The 16,823-nt window shown below is 38.6% G+C and overlaps 1 long non-coding RNA gene across 1 annotated transcript; it reads left to right on the top strand.

The window, feature by feature from the left end:
- Positions 1-7,342: 7,342 nt before the first annotated feature.
- On the top strand, positions 7,343-8,205 carry LOC147179604 (uncharacterized). Its single transcript, XR_015094048.1, has 2 exons — positions 7,343-7,437; positions 7,830-8,205. It is a non-coding gene; the product is annotated as an uncharacterized LOC147179604 (long non-coding RNA).
- Positions 8,206-16,823: the final 8,618 nt, after the last annotated feature.

Below are 16,823 nucleotides of genomic sequence, written 5' to 3'. Positions count from 1 at the left end.
ATCGGCGGGAGGGCGCCTCGGCTATCTGAAATGCTTTGGACACTGACACAGACACGACACACTCGCAGCCTCGCACCCGTCGACGGGAACGCACAACCGAGGGGCACAAAAGCGGAAGCGCAAGTACTGGGACGCGGCCCACACGTCGCAAACCGGAAACGTTAAACAAAGTTGATGGGTGAAAACCCATGATGATTGTTTGTTTAATGTTTGCCATGTTTGGCTCTTGATTTCAATTTGTTAAATAAAGCAATAAAAAAAAAAGTGTGAAAAGCCGGAAGTCTGAAGTCCCGCCTCCTCCGTGGCATATAGTCCATTAGGTTGGACTGATAATCAAAAGTCCACACGTTACATTACTTGAGTATTTCTGATTTTCTTTTTTGTATTGGAATTATGGAATCCATAGGGTTAGCCTTCAGAGTTCATTAAAGCGAAATCCAGCTGTATAAGTCTATTTCTTCCCTTCAGCCTTCATGAAGGGAGCATTCTACCGTACAACGGAATTGAAGCCTCCCCGGCTGACATGGGCCCTAATTTCATTAATTATAAACCAATATGCTGCTGGTGGCCCCTTCAGAGAGGGCTTTACCCAGCGCTGGCATCTGTTCAGTACAAACAGCGAGGGACGGAGGGAATGGAAGAAGGAGAGAACAAGGACACGCTGCCTATCGCCAATGCTGAAGCATGGCGCTGTGATAGGGCGGAGCTTTAAAAGTGCATGTCCCCAACATGGATGTGTCTGAAGACCGTTCCATCTAAGATCAAGATCAGAGACTGTGGTTTAAGGAGCACAAATTCAGACAAGAAAGGCCTTTAATGAAAAAGACATCTCAGATAGAAGCAAGCAAAAATATAGATTTCCAACAGTGGAAACCAAAGCCTATAATAAACTAAACTTAGAAGGCTTTGGCACTATGATTTTCTATGCATTTTCATTGTTGTCACATATTGTATGCATTTAGTCGCTTACCCAGATTACAGCTTTGTGGTTTATTTTGCTGCTCAAAATTGTGGTGAACATTTTTGCCCCTTTTCAACACAAGTTCTCAGACGCCTGATGCAAAATATTATTGTTTTTCACTTTACATTTCCTCCTGTGTAGATGAACATGATACAAATTCCAAAGCAGAGGCAGATGCTTGAAAATTTAAAGCAAACAAACAAAAAAAACAAAGCTATTATTTCATGTACGCCAGAGCCCAACACTCACACGCATATACACACAAAGTGCAAAAGCATGTAACCGAAGTGGAAGCTGTTTACACCCTCATTGTGCATAAATTATAGCACAAACAAAAACACATGCACATATATATATATATAATTATTATTTTTTTGCTTAGGTGTGAAATAACAGAAAAGTGATGATTATGAGCATTTGCTTGTAAAATAAATAAATAATAATAAGAATAATTTCGTACATGACCAAAAACTAACCATAACCACATATTTAATTTCCTCAACACTACCTTTAATTACTTGTACTATGCAGATAATCTATTTATTGTGACCTTCTGTATATTAATTGATTGTCAATTATCATTATAACCTGTTTTCGTTACACAGTGAGCAGTGTAAAAAAAGAAAAGAAATGGGGGTGGAGTGTGCAGCTTCATATATCACTGAGCGGCTATAATGTGATTTTCAGCTCTAATTAGATTTAAGTTACTTAGTGTGTCATAATGATGTTTTGTCTCGCAGAGCAACAGACACCGTCTATCAGCCCAATTAAATATTAAACTGACCTACCGCTGGATGGTGCGTGTGCGCATCCACCCCCAGCACACACAAATATCAATGCTCACATACAGTATCTGACCTACATTCTTGTACACAAACAGTGTCGAGAGAGGTGACAAACGTGCATGTGTGCGGGGGTGAAAATATGCAGGTGCACTGGGCCGTGAATCTAATGCAAAATGAGTGTTATCTTCCTGCCAAATAATGCATGACGCCACATCCCAGGACGACATCGCAACTCCACATGTCAACCATGCAGATGTTGTCACTCTCCCTGATGAAGGATATTTTATTCAAAATGTCACATGGAGCAGAAACTGGTAAATAAGTGCAGGGACAACTGGCGGCTCACGGGCCTGAACCCAGCTGACTTTGAGGACTAATTGGAGACAGTTGCAATGCAGAAAAAGCAGCAATATCAATTAGAAACAAACAGATGACTGGACAGTAAAGGGTGTTTTTTCTATTGTAAGTCAACTTGTGTATGGCCACTAGTGCTGTGCATGAATCGGTGGTGACTTGAATTAAATACAAACGAATGCTGAATCAGAATTTTCAGATTCAAGTGACAATGAATTAGAGCATATTGTCAAGTGTACTAGTGTACACAACTACGTATGTGGAGCGTGCACATTGTATGACGTGCTTTTTCCTGACTTTGTTGTTGTACCATCTTCCCTCATACCTGCTTGGTATGGTTAAAACACAAAATTTTAAAAGCAAAACAAAAAAAACAAAAAGCAATAATTGGAAAATAAATTATACATGACGTTAGACAACTTAAATAAATGAATTATGTGATGAAATGTGAAAATGGGTAGTACAGTGCAATTCTCCTTTCTGTTTATTTTATTTTATGTATGCACTTGGGAATGTTTAGGTAAATGACGTTGATTATGTTGATTCTGATTTTGTAAAGAATTATGTTTTATTTGTAGTTTCTGTGAGGGACCCCAGGAAGAATCGTTTTCACCATTGTGAAAACTAATGGGGATCCCATTTTAAACAATAAACAATAAACTTCCTTGTTGTTGACATTTGTTGCCGTCCTAGCATGAAGGGAGTTTGCGACACAGATGAACCCCCGAGTTTAGCTTAGCACTAGCTAGCTAGTACAACAGACACCGCAGGGTTGGGGAATCCAGGTCCAGAAAGTAACAACCCTGTGTTAGAGTAGACAATTTTGTATTCTACTCTTTACGTGTTCAATAAACTGAATGGTGAGATTCTGGTGAAAAAGTCCCTTTGCAAAGGTATCATTATAACAGAAGCTTCTGGTCACACAAAATGAAGACACCCAAGCCGTGTTCGGTTCAGATTGTGTGTCCCTCCTTCTCCTGCACATCATTATTTATTGAAAAATGGGTGAATACGAAAAGCCTCCTCCCCTTCACAAAAAGGCAGAAGTTCTCAGGAATAAAAATCAGATTAGACCTAAACAATAATAAATCAGCCTGTCTCACTTCGACCGGCTGAGACCGGTACTAGACTACATTCCCTTCTAGATAACATGGAAAAGAACTTGTTGCCCTTTTCTTCTCAGATGAGAGAGACAGATAAGAATACAATAGACAATACTATTCATTGAGCTACACAGCTATAACTAAATCCAAAACGGCTAAAATATAAATTGAAACTGAAAAACAATGTTAATAATTCAACACCTGCCACAGATTGTCTTTAGCCACAGGTGTGTCTACTTAACTGGCAGGTAAACGAGTTCATCTCCACCTGTTGATTAGAAACACCTGTGGCTAAAGTCAAACAGTTTCAGGGTTTGTTCTTTCTCGACTTGGATTCCCCAACCCTGTGATACGACATGGACGACAGAGATGGATTTAAAACTTTACCAAAAGTGCAAAACACCCTGGGTTATGCCATTGCGGCCATTTTACAGCAAATGATCCTGGAGGTTTTAGTAAGTTATTTTAAACTGAAAAGGAAAACTTTCCCCGAGATTGACGCTGCTGTGTTAGCGTCTTGGTACACGCTGATATGTTTGCAAATAAGTGAAAATGAGGCATGCGTTATGCGTTCATGCGTTTTGGACATATGGTGTCGATAAAGCACTAGATCTGATTTAATTTAATTTAATTTGATTCGATTTTTTTCCATCTCTATACATAGTATACACCGACGTCACGGGATCGCGAGCCCGCCCCTCATCTTGGGTCAACTTCCCAGCAGACTCAGCTGTGTTTGTATTGTGTTTACACCGAATGTTCTTTTGTTCTTGATGAATGTCACCCCCAGCTTCCTCTAACGTTTTTGTGTAAGCAAGACGTGTGCAGAAGATTTAGCTCAACACTCTTTGCAGCGGTACATGTTGAAACGTTTGATTAGTGGAATGTATGCTCTAAGGAAGGGTGGCTCACAAAACACGGACATTCTTGCGTCTTCTGTACCTTCAGCTTTTATTGGTTGCTATGTGCATTTATCAATTGTGAATTTGAGGTGAAGAATATCGGCAAGTTAGCTAGTTGCCCGACCGCGCTAGCTATGTTAGCTGCGCCTGCATGTTACAACAACAACAACATTGTTGATTCATCACTTATTTTCGTATACTTTAACAACAATTTCAAGTTTTTGGCCGCTGGGAAAGGAAAATAAGAGACCTTAAGGAGGGTTTTTGGAGAGACAGAGCTAGCCACGGCTAGCAGCTCACATATATCACAATCGCATTATGGTAAAAGAACCATCTTACAATGACACTTACTTTCATCAAAATGTCAGAACACACTTTGGTAGACTTTGTCGGTTAGAAATCCTTTCTATGTATCTTTACAATTCCGGACACCTCTTTTGACATCTCATGAACCCGTGAACGGCTTACAGGTACAGTTATAAAAAAAGAGAGAGAGAGGGAGGGATGGATGGATTTTTGCTATTTGTAGGCTGCCCGGTTCCCTATCACCCGCAAATAGCAGGGCACATTGTATAGAATATATATTGTGGTGATTTTTATTTTGTCTTCATGAGCATACTCAATATTGGATTAATCCAAAAGTAATCCAGCGACATTACTTTAATATTATGGTACTTGGATTACGTTACTAATTACATTTTTAGCAGGTAACTTGTAATGTAATGGATTACATTTTAAAAGTAACCCTGCATATAAATTGACTTCATTTGCCATGATGAAATTGGATATTAATTGATTGATTGATTGATTGAAATATCTGTAATTCTACTTAAGTACAGAGCATGAGTACTTTGACCAACTGGGAGGAACCCAAGCAATCCGATCTCAGTACAGTTCAGATCCATGCTTAGCCATGTTGGCCTGTGACGCTCTGCAATTCAAGCAGATGAGGCACACACTAGCCTCTGACTGCAGTCACCTGCATTCCCAGACTCGAAGGTGTTCTTTGGTTTTCTTTTGCCACTTCCAATGATTAAGCAAGACAAACCGTACTGCCTGTGAGAAAAACAGATGTATAGACACAGGCAAAAGAACAGTGGACCAAAAACCACAGTGGAACTCAGTCATGGTCAGCCAAGCCCACCACGCCTCAGCCATGTGTTTGTCCAAACCTGTTATTTCTGGCACTGTGCTGTCTCGAAGAGATCCGCGTCTTCTGAGAGAGGAATGCAGCCACTTTAAATAGAATAGAATCTAAGGATGAAGGATTGGGAATTACAGAGCCTGTGTGGAACTCTTCTGTTAAGGGTCATTTTTTTCATCAACCAATGTCGCCACGACTGTCTGACCCAGGCACAAGGTTCAATTTCTCTGTGAGAAAAACAGTGAAGGCTGAGAATCACTCACGTCTCTTTCCATTCAGACATAATGTAATTTTCAATTTAAACTATTATTTTTACCACGTGTCATCACGAATATCACTGGTGTGCTGGAACCTAATCCTATGCTGGCTGACTTTGGGCGAGAATCGTTCACCCTGGACTGGATGCCAGCCCATAAACAAACAAGCATTTACAATTTAGAGTCTTCAATGAACCCAATGTGCATGTTTTAGGAATGTAGGAACAAGCCACAACAGCACGGCAATAATATGCAAACTCGACAAAGGTGGGCCCAAGTCAAGGTTTGAACCACAAACCTTTTGACTGTGAGGCAGATATGCTAACCACAGGTGTGCCATCTAGTGGAGGGGGCGCCAAATTGCAGGGCAAAAAAAAAAGATAAAAAATATTTTCCCCCTCAGGTTTTCTCAAATAAAATATGTAAATTACCCTGCTATTATTTTTGTTTTTGCGTTTTTGTATTTCAGAATTGCGTTGTTTTATTGTGCTATTATAATATAGTTGATACTTTTAATTTGAAGATTACAGGAAAGGGTCTCATAAACCGGTAGGAACTGACGTAAGTAACCGACCTACTGCCATGCCATTAGTAGCGCCGTCTTCCAAGTGCAGAGAAGACGTGTGCGCGCCACAGGAAATGAGAGAAAACTGAAGTTTACAACTAATTAAGTGAACGATTCTTTAGCACCTGGCTGAGAAGGGAACGAGGTTCGTATTGGAGCAATGTTTCATTGTTTAACTGATGTTGCTATATTTCATGTTAATTGTGTAATTTACTGCATAGTAAAACGTTACCGTTTTCGTCCACTGGAGTGTGCTAACACTCCTTAGTAAATATTTAGCAATGCTATTGCTCAAGATTCTGTTTTTTTGACTAAGAATCTGTATTTCTGTATGGTATTTTTGTTTTAAGGGTACAAGCTACACTTTCGCGCACCAAATCACATAGGACCAAATTTTCCTTTCAGCTACAGCGTACAGAGCTTTGTAAGTGCAATTAAATCAAAAGTTTTCCCACCTTCACAGTGACAAACTCGGGAATAATTGAAACAGGACATTCTTAAGGTACCGCGTATTCCTTTTTGTTTTAATATCTCTTAATCTTAAAATTCCTAATTAAAGGGCTTCACAATAACTACTAATATCCTACCAAAATCTAAAAAATATTACAACAAGAAAGAATCAAAAATAATCTATGAATGCACATGTAGGCTAATATCTAGCAAAACATGTAAATAAATAATAAATATAGCTTCACGAGTCTACAATTTACAGAAATTAAGATCTTTTCACTCCACAACATCCTTTGGTCCGGCACAATACAATAGTGGTTAGAACGTGTGCTTCACAGGCAGGTTCTGGGTTGAAATCTTGGCTCAGGCACTTCTGCAGTGGATTTTCTGCAGTTACACCACTTTCCTCTTACATTCCAAAAACATGCATGATAGTGTCATGCAGGCTACATCTCCACTTGCCCAAAGTCAGCTGTGAGGACAGACAGTAAAAATTTGACACTATTTGATTATTTTCTCGTTTAGCAACAATTATATAACATGAAATATCTTTATTATTAGAAAATCATTTAACATTTTCTTTCTTTGGATACAATTTGCCATACAGTACAGTACACTTAAGTGCAGCACAGTAAGCGGGTATTTTTATTTAAAGAAAAATACCGCCCTCATGTGGCGTATTTTGCAACTGCAGCATTGTCTTTCACACACGAGTTGGTACATACATCATGCACACGCTAATTTAGACAAATGCATGAGCACTACCATTGGTGGCCGTGTTGTCAATCACTACTCACTACCAATACAACAACTTTCTTCTCAGAACCCGCCCACAAAGTAGTGAAAGAAATGCTGCCGTTCAGGATTATGCTTTAGGTTTAGGGTTGCACGAAATTCAGGCTACGATTAAGACCATGTAAGTTATGTCAAAATGTGGTGCAGCAATGCCGGCTGATTTGTAAATGGGAGTCGTTTTTGTTTTATTTATTGTTTTACTAGCTGTGTTAACCAGGAGCAAGCCGCAGCGTTTTAGCTAACCTTTGAGAATGTGACATTAAGTATTCAACTTTTGTTGTTGTAAATATTGTTTTTGAGCATACAAATCATTCACTGGGGATTTGTTAAAACCTACAATGCCTTTTTATTTTATTTTCCACCCAGGTGAGTATTTCAATGAGTGATAATTTTGCCATATTTTTGTGGTTACTAAGCTATGCTAGCAAGATAACTCTTTTATCAACCATAGCGTCTTTGACTATATTTAAACTTTTATGTGTCATCATATTCATTAATATTTCTTTGTCACAGACACAGTCCAAGAGCAGCTCGTCAGCTTTTGGTTGCGTAGCTTCACCTAACAACATCAACGGTCCCACCAAAGACAGAAGACACCCCCAACCAGATTTTCTCACGGGATGAGACGACAATCACAGGGATGTGATTTTTCCGCTAATTCGCGGAATTCCGCTTTTTTTATCTCCAAAAATAAAATGTTACAATTTTTTAAGTGGTAAAAAATCCGATTTCGTCTCAACAGCGTTCCATTTTAGTGTTTCCGTAACTGAAATGAAACTGATCTTGCGATTGGCTGAAGTCTCCGTGTTGACCAATAAACGCGCTTGTTATAAAGGCATAGGCGTATGCCATTGTTTGTTGACCAATAAACGCGCTTGTTATAAAGGCATAGGAGTATGCCATTGTTCATTTCTCAGACGTTTTTGCCGGGTGTTTAAAGAAATGTCCGTGATCGAACGCAAAGATGCTCCGCGAGTTAAGGAAATTGACAAGATCGTAAAAAACAAGTTTCGATGGGACTGGTTAGAGAAGGATATATCTACAAATGTTGGAAAGAAGACTGTGACGAATTTGTTCAGTGACTTTATTCGGAAGATCGATCGTGCCGGGAAAGCGCTTTGCATTTGGTGCCATGATACAGTTGACTATGGTGGGAGAGGTTTCAAAGCTCTTGAAAGTCACGCAAAGAGCAAAAAACACGTGAAAGAACTCCAGTCAAGAACAAATTATTCCATCGCTGGAAGTTTCGGTGCCCAAACGAAAACTCCAAAACTTTACGGCCTCCATCCCTTATTGACATCACAATCGGAAGCGGTAATAGAGAGCCGTGATCCACCCCAACAACCTGTACCAGTTGCTGATAGAGTCGTGAATTTTGAGGTCGGTGGTAAACTTTTCAAATTAATCGAAATCAAATTTTCGAAAATATTATAACGTAATAAAAATGGCCATAAATATTTAACATGGTTAATCATTGACACAAACTCAAATGAATGCTGCATGTTTGCACTTTTCAGGTTTCAATATGTTGACTGTCTTGATGTATGCAGTTACAGAGATGATCTTAGTCAATCATGCATTCGACGAATGCATGATTGTGTTTTTACCAGAGCTTGCTGCATGAGGTATTTTATGTTTTTGTTATGCATTATGTATTAAATTAAGAATGATTGATTAAATGATTTATTGCATGGTAAATATATATGATGATATTCTCAGTGATAGTTTTTAAAAGCAAAGGCAGTCCAATGTTTTTGAATGTGACTGATTTTGAGTTGACTAAAACTGCAATTTTATATGGGATAGTTCAATATACATTGAAAATTTATGCTGTTGTTTTGTCTATTTCTTTGTCATCTGAGTGCATTGAAAGTACTTAAAAACACGGAAAACCCATGAGCTCTGGACCTAGCTGAGTGCCCGCGGCCCCCAGACCCCCGGCTAAATTTTCAGATAATTTCACTTTGGTCAAATCACATCCCTGCAATCACGACAAGGTCAGATCTATATGCATTGCCAATATACAGTGAGCAGAACAATACAAGCAGTGTTTCCCACGCTTTAATGAGCCAAGCACATAAACTGACCTTTCAAACAACTCAAAGCACACACCAAACAAAAATGTCATAAAATGTATACTGAAATAACGATGATCTCATCTCGGTTTACCCCAAATTGACTTACACAAGGCTATTATTTTAAATGGCAACAGGTGGATACACAGATTAATTGGACTGTCTGCCATCTAGTGGTAGAGCATTAATTGTTCTGCCTGCTTTTATACATATTATATATAGTACATTACTGGCCGAGATAGATGAGAATTTTTTTAAATAATGATTTTTGTCCCAATTCAGTGAAATTGGATAATTTCCGCACTGCACACCTGATGATCTCTCTTGGTACACAACACAGCAGGTTGGTTGGGAATCACTGCATAAAAAAAGCAGAAGCACACCTACAATGCCACTTGTTGTGCTGAAAAAAGAAAAGAAAAAAAAGACTTGATACTTAAACATCTATATGGAAATCCAGAGTTGTAGTTCATAGCTTTGGTACTACAATGATTGATGTTATTCATGTATGAGATTATAAAACACATTACCGTCCGTATATTCATTTGTCATATCACTATAGTTATACAATTCCACCCAAATAACTATCTCACTTTGGAGTTACTAGTAACTACTAGCACTACCAGGTCAGTCAAAGGCTGCTGTATTGGCCTGAGCGGGTGTGCAGTTACACCAATTCAACACAGGGTGGCGGCAAGAGGTTGTGCAGTTTATTCAAATCCTGTGGCGATCAAGAGATCAGCGAATAGGCCTAAGTCTTGAACATCCACCGCACTGGCTCACTATTGTCTTTAATGTGTAATTTAACACATTGAGGCCCTTTTTTATCTCACAGTTCTCATATTTTCTTAACTTTTTGAGACACAACCGGTAATTGTAATAATTATTGTGCAGTTCATTTTGCTACTGAGACTCCAACTTAATAGGGTTATATCAGTCTTTTACCATTCATGTTTTCCCTACTTTGTGACCTCCAAAGCAACACAAGGCAATGCACAGCAAGGCAAGGTTTAAAAAAAAAAAAAACTTTTTTTTTTTAAATATACAGGGCAAGCATCAATGCTTTACAGAAGCAAAGATAGAAATAGAAATAATGATTTTAAAACAAGATTAAATGAAAAATGTCAAATCAAGATAAAACCCTATATAAACAGTAAAATGTAAACAGAACAATAAATTAACATGACAAAATACTGAGTTATATGGTTAAAATTACAAAATGAAATAAAAAATGACGTTTTTAGTAAAGTAAAGTTTTAGTAAAATTTGTCACAAAGTAGATGTGTACAATAAAGTTCACGGGCCAAATTTAGCCATACTGATAGTTTGAGCACATCTCTGAGTTTGTTCCACAGTTGCGGAAAACTGAACTGAAAACTGCTTTACTTTTCGTTCTGGTTCTGGAAACACTCATTAAGCCTGTGTAAGTCTCTTAGGAAACTAAAAGGTCTTGAATATATTTAGTTCACAGAAGATTCACAGCTTTCTATAGAAAGGGTTGCAAAAGTAATATAGTACAGTATATTGTATGTGGAGACTGAAAACCCAATACAGGTTTGCAGTTTTCTAACCCTCATGGCACAAGCTCGTGTAATAGGGTGCATCCAAAAACAAAATGTTAGATTTTTTATATGGCCGGGACTATAAAAAAGATAATCAAAAATGTTAAATTTGGGAGTCAAAAGTGTTCCAATATATATAGAAATTACACGTGAAAAATATTTCCTCAATATATGATGGTTTAGGTGTGCAACTATATATATATATATATATATATATATATATATATATATATATATATATATATTAATTACTATTAGTAAATTGTGGTCAATGGGTGCCAAAGCGATGTGAGTCTTATTACATTTTCCGATCATATCTGTTGTTTGTGTGTTTTTATATTTATTTTTATTTTTTACTTTTACAGTCATAACATCAGCTAGCAAATGTTGGCTAACCACAATTAGGCTAGTTAAACAAACCTATTCAAAAAATGGTTACATCATAACATGTTAAGATGGACCAAAAGGTTTTTCTTACAGTATAATAAACCCTGATGGATATTAAATGATACATTTTTGACTGTTAAAGGAAACCAAACCGTTTCATAGCTAAAATGGCACAGAATAGCTAGTAATGACCCAATTATTGTTGAGTACATTACACATCATATCTGTAATTGTGTTGTTGTTGTTGTTTTTACTTTTACAGTCAGTTAGGTCTTTATATAGTTATTTTGTGTCCATTAGATAAAGCTATAACTAAGCTAGCAAAGGTTTGCTAACCACAGTTAGATTAGTTAGTTAACAAACCTATTTTAAAAATGGTTGCATCATATCGTGTTAAGCTGGACCAATAGGTTTTTATTTTTATATAATAAGCACTGTTTGATATTAAAGTAGCACTAAGGAACTTTTCAACCATAATCAAATATTTTCATAACTCTTCTGATGAAACATCAACTTAAAACTACCGTATTTTCATGACTATTAGGCGCACTTTAAAGTCTTACATTTTCTCAAAAATCGATAGTGCGCCTAATAGTGAGGTGCGCTTTGTGTGTGGGCCAAGGTCCAAAATCTGACCGACTGTTTGGGAGGACTTCCTGCAACATATTGCTTATATACAAGAAAGGCCGACCTGACTGTGGACAGATATGAGAGCATGGAAGAGTCGACTTGGTGGCGAGTTCTCCAGGCCCTGTGAACGGTCTGCTTGGGCAGGGAGTGAGGGAAATGGAACATACTAAATGCAATGGGGTGGTCGGGCTAAACTACTACATACTGTAGTGTTTTGTTATATATTTTTTCCGTTCAATTCAACTTTTTATGTGTCTAATTTCCCTCACTACTTCAAAAAATCAGGCCATGCATGCTTGCCTCATTGACTTCCATTCATTATGTTCACAGGACGAATTAATGTAGATTTTTTTTTTAAAGGTTGATTTCTGAGAAAAGTTCCTTCTAAGAGAAGACAAACTAAATGAACTTTGATGACCTGAGAGAATATACTACTATTAAAAACTGTACTGTATTCAACATTTTCCAGTGAATTTTGGACAATTACACTAAAAATATCACATTTTTCGAAAATTCGCAAAAAAATGTGCACTTGGTGGCACCCATAAATTTCAATAGATTTCCCCCCCCAAAAAAATTTAAGACTTTTTTTGGGGATAATTGGAACAAAATGCAATGCCAGCCAAATTAATATTTTGACATTCAAAATGTCCATTCAAATTTGATGCACCCTAACGTGTAAACTTACATTGTGTGCAGTCAACTCGGTCATAGGACAATAGAGCTGTCCCATTGTTGATGATAAATAGACAAGAGTTGGAGGGTATCCAGGAAATACCAGATGGAGTCACCTATGAGACTGTGGGAAGAGGTGATGCATCACTGAATGGATAGAACAAACAAACACTGCAAAAGACTTCAGGCTCGTCTTTCATGCTAGCTGTTGTGTGATGGTGTTCCAAGGCATGATTACACATCATTGCGGGAGTACAAATCAAATAGTTGAAGTTTTTTGTTTTTGTTTCATAGCAAATTGCAGCCACGGGAAGTTTGTATTTTATTATTGTTTGCCTGTTGGATTAGCTAAAGGTTATATTAGACTATCAGAAGAAAACAGTTTATATGTGAGAGCTTGAATATGAATGTAGCACTTTAGTGTTTATTTAGCATTTAGGAAACACAGACATTTTTTTTTTCATATTCGTACATCCATTTTCTAGATTGATTTCAGGGTCACAGGAAGCTAAAGCCATTATTATTATTATTATTATTTTGATGTCCGTAAATCAATTGCAGCCATCGTTGACCTTGAGTCTTCATCTTGTAACATGTCGTCATTACAGAAAAGTGCGAGAAAAATCAACAAAAAGTCCAGATAAAAAGCAAAACACACCCACAGATAATCCTGCAGTTCAGGTATTTGGGTGTGCGTGGGTGTGAGGCCAAGCAAGCTGCTTTGACGGATGTGTCAAAAACGTCTTCAACTCACGGTTGTCATAGTGAGTATCCATCCATTTTGTATCCAAGCAAAAGACAACCATTCACTCTTACATTCACACCGTCACTGAGCGCTGCTAACCAAACCCACAAGTCAGGCAAATTTACGACCATGACATCAGTGACCCTTAGTGAGGTTGCAAAGCAGCATCACACAAATGATTGTCACATGAAGTCACACTGTATCTTTTCACGCCATGTTTGGCTTATTATTGTACTTCGGTCACAGTCATTATTGTGGTTATTTGGTTGTTGAGGCATGCAGGATCTGACTTATGCTGTATGTACAGTAGAGCAGCTGCTAACGCAACAGACGGCATCAACTGTGAGTGAGCCATGTAAGCCTCTGAACGTTCCTCTCTGTCTTATCTCACTCTTCCTGTTATGTGTGTGCATCTGCTAATCCACTTTGTCTGCCAGGCGAATTGCTTGTCAAAAAGCAGCCATATATGGAGGCTGCCCCCTTTCTTTGGGTTTTTCTTTCATTGAGCTTTTCCATCATACTGGAGCCCATTTCACTCAATCGCCACTGTAACGGCGTGTGATCTCATTTACGACTCTCAGCTCTAGGTCAGCCATGAAATACTGCAGATGAAACAGCGGCAGACGCAGCCCGTCAAACCGTTTTGTTGGCCATCAATCCAATCCAAGCATGTTCGATGATCTCAGTAAAATGACTTTTACCAGTCGCTGCTTGCACGACTGAAACATACATCCTTATGGAGGTATAAACACACCTGCCTTCTAAATAATGAAAACAAGGTGGGCTAACGCTATAAATATTCACCTCGAGCCCCCAGGCTCTTGGTGTGAGCTCTTTTTCAATAAGTACCAAGCGTGTGCTCTGAAAAGAATCAGGTGAGAATGTCTGAAGAATTGCAAACGAACAGTAAAAATAGTAATGTGGCTATATTTGGTAAAAAAATGAAAATGGCCACAGATGAACTGTACTCACAAATAAAGTGGATGCCTTGTACTATTTGTGTTTATATTTGGTGGTATAAAAAGCAACTCAATTTCCAGCTGCTTGGACTAGCTATAAAATCAGCATAGCATCTTGAGGTTAGTGGCCCAAAAGTTGTACAGTTTGTAGTTTCACCTACATGTTGGAAATATTCATCATGAAGGTCGGCTTATGTGCTTTGCTCTTTTCTTTTTTTTTTTTTTTTTTACACTTCTTCAGAGAGGACGACGATAAGAGAAGATAAATATTCCCTGGATATCCAGCACCCCCCGCGACCCTTGGGAGAAATTAGCGGTTCCAAAAATGGACATTACCGGGAAGAAAGCGCATCCTGATTCTTAGCAGAAGAGACTCTGGTCCAAATACTTCTGTCCAAAGTTGTCTCAAGGCCATGCTAGTTGGAGATGATCTCAGTAGTCGTAAGGATGAGTGAGCACATGTGTATGAAGCATGTGAACCAGTTTCCTGTAGTTGTAGATCATTATCAGAAACCTCTGGAACCTCTTGTCAAAAAAGCCGATTTCTTCTAGGCGTTAGCAGCAAACCTCGTAGAAACTGAAAATTTACTCCTCAGTTTTTTCCCCACCAAACTTTTGTTGTTTGAGTCCATATAGGAAGACCAGAGCCAAGATACGAACCCCAAAACTCCCAGAACTGTGATGTAGATGAGCAAACCTTATTTCCATTTTGCTGCTCATATTACAATTGATTACTTGCGGGACTGCCCAAACAGACAAAAAGAAACAACGTCGGTCTTAAAGGTCATGACAAATTATTCTGCTTGTTGTTCCTGGGCACCCTCTGCTTCATGCGTATAATGATTCAGTGCACAAACGTCAGACTTGTTGTCTGCAAATGTGCTCATAGTCTGATGAGAAGTGTAGTGAAGAAATGCAGAAGATCTTCTACGTCAAGCAGAGCTGCTGCTTGGCGGGTCTGATTTATACTGACATTGGTCAAGGGTGGAGGCCTCATCATTCCACACTTCTCTGCTGGACCTCAATTGATTTCAGGAGAGAGGTTCACCCGTTTTGCTGACCTTGCCACAGCCTCCAAGCGGAGTCATTCATTCCTATTATAATCCGTCGCTTGGCAGAAAACACGGCTGAAGCATAATAAAAACATGACCTTGACTTGTGACATCACTCTGAAAACACATCCCCATCAGGTTGTTTAGTGAGCACACACACACACACACACGTATGCATAAAAGACACTCTGTAACTGAAGGCGCACAAGAGCTCTAACCCTACAGACCTTCGTCTAGTCACCTGAACAATTGATGAATCAATGGCTACCGTCGAAGAACATTACACGGGCTACTACACTTCACTACTACACTTTCATAGTCACATGGCATTACATTATGAACGGCTATTTTTGAGAGTAGCGCTCATCCACGTTAGTGAGGGGTGTGGCTGTGGTCAGAGACTCCAGAGAGTGATAAGAACCACTGTAAGGTCATTTAGAGTGAACAAAACAACCCTAAACACCAGCATAGTCATTTAGGCATCTAATATGGTCGAACATACAGTTCATAAGCAAAACAAATTACAAATTGCTTTGAGGAAATGGCATGTACAGCATTAGGAACCGCACAATGTCCATTGAGTGAAATCAAAAACTGTGTCCAAAGCTTTCTTTACATAATATTTAATTGTCATCAAAATCAAGTTTTGCCATTTAAACAACTTACTTTTATTTTTACTATGCATGCATTTTAATGGGTGTCAATTATACACAGATTTTTGCTATTTTGGGGCTGCCGGGGCTCCTATCACCCGCAAATAACATTGGCACACTGTAGAGAAAAATATTTTGTAGTGAAATTTATTTTTATTTTGTCTACATGAGCATACTTGGTATTGGAGTAATCCAAAGTAATTAAGTTACATTACTTTAATAGTATGGTACTTGGATTACCTTACTAACTGCATTTTTTTTTAGCAGGTAACTTGTAACTGTAACGGAATACATATTAAAAGTAACTCTCCCAACCCTGTGTGTGGCATGAATCTGAGAGGCTGAAGCTGAGGACTATCAGTGGAGAAGAACCATTCACTGACCTTGCCGTTTCCTCTCAGGAAGAGAAACATACATTCACACCCAAAGGAGTTGGAGGAGAACTTCATCCATTTCCTGATGAAATAAAGTAGGACACGAAAGGGTGTTGATGTAGCTTTTCATCTGGCAATCCTTCAAAGTAGAGTCTTGTGTCTGGGGAACAAATGCACAACGGAGCGCCGGGCAAGAGGAAAAGGTGAGGCTTCTCCTTCGACACGAACGAGGATTCCAGAGACATCTTGAAAGCATCCCAGCATTGTCCTACGCGTTTTGTATTTTGGACACAAAAACAGAACATCTGAAATGTCTGCTTTGAACTTCTACACTCACTGGCCTCTTCAATGGGGACATCTGGACAATCTAATGAGACGCTGTCGGAGAGCTATTC

This window comes from Leptonotus elevatus, chromosome 2 (genome assembly GCF_054856555.1).
Source record: "Leptonotus elevatus isolate MCC_2025b chromosome 2, RoL_Lele_1.0, whole genome shotgun sequence".
NCBI lineage: Eukaryota > Metazoa > Chordata > Actinopteri > Syngnathiformes > Syngnathidae > Leptonotus > Leptonotus elevatus.
This window is presented reverse-complemented; position numbering and strand designations above follow the sequence as displayed.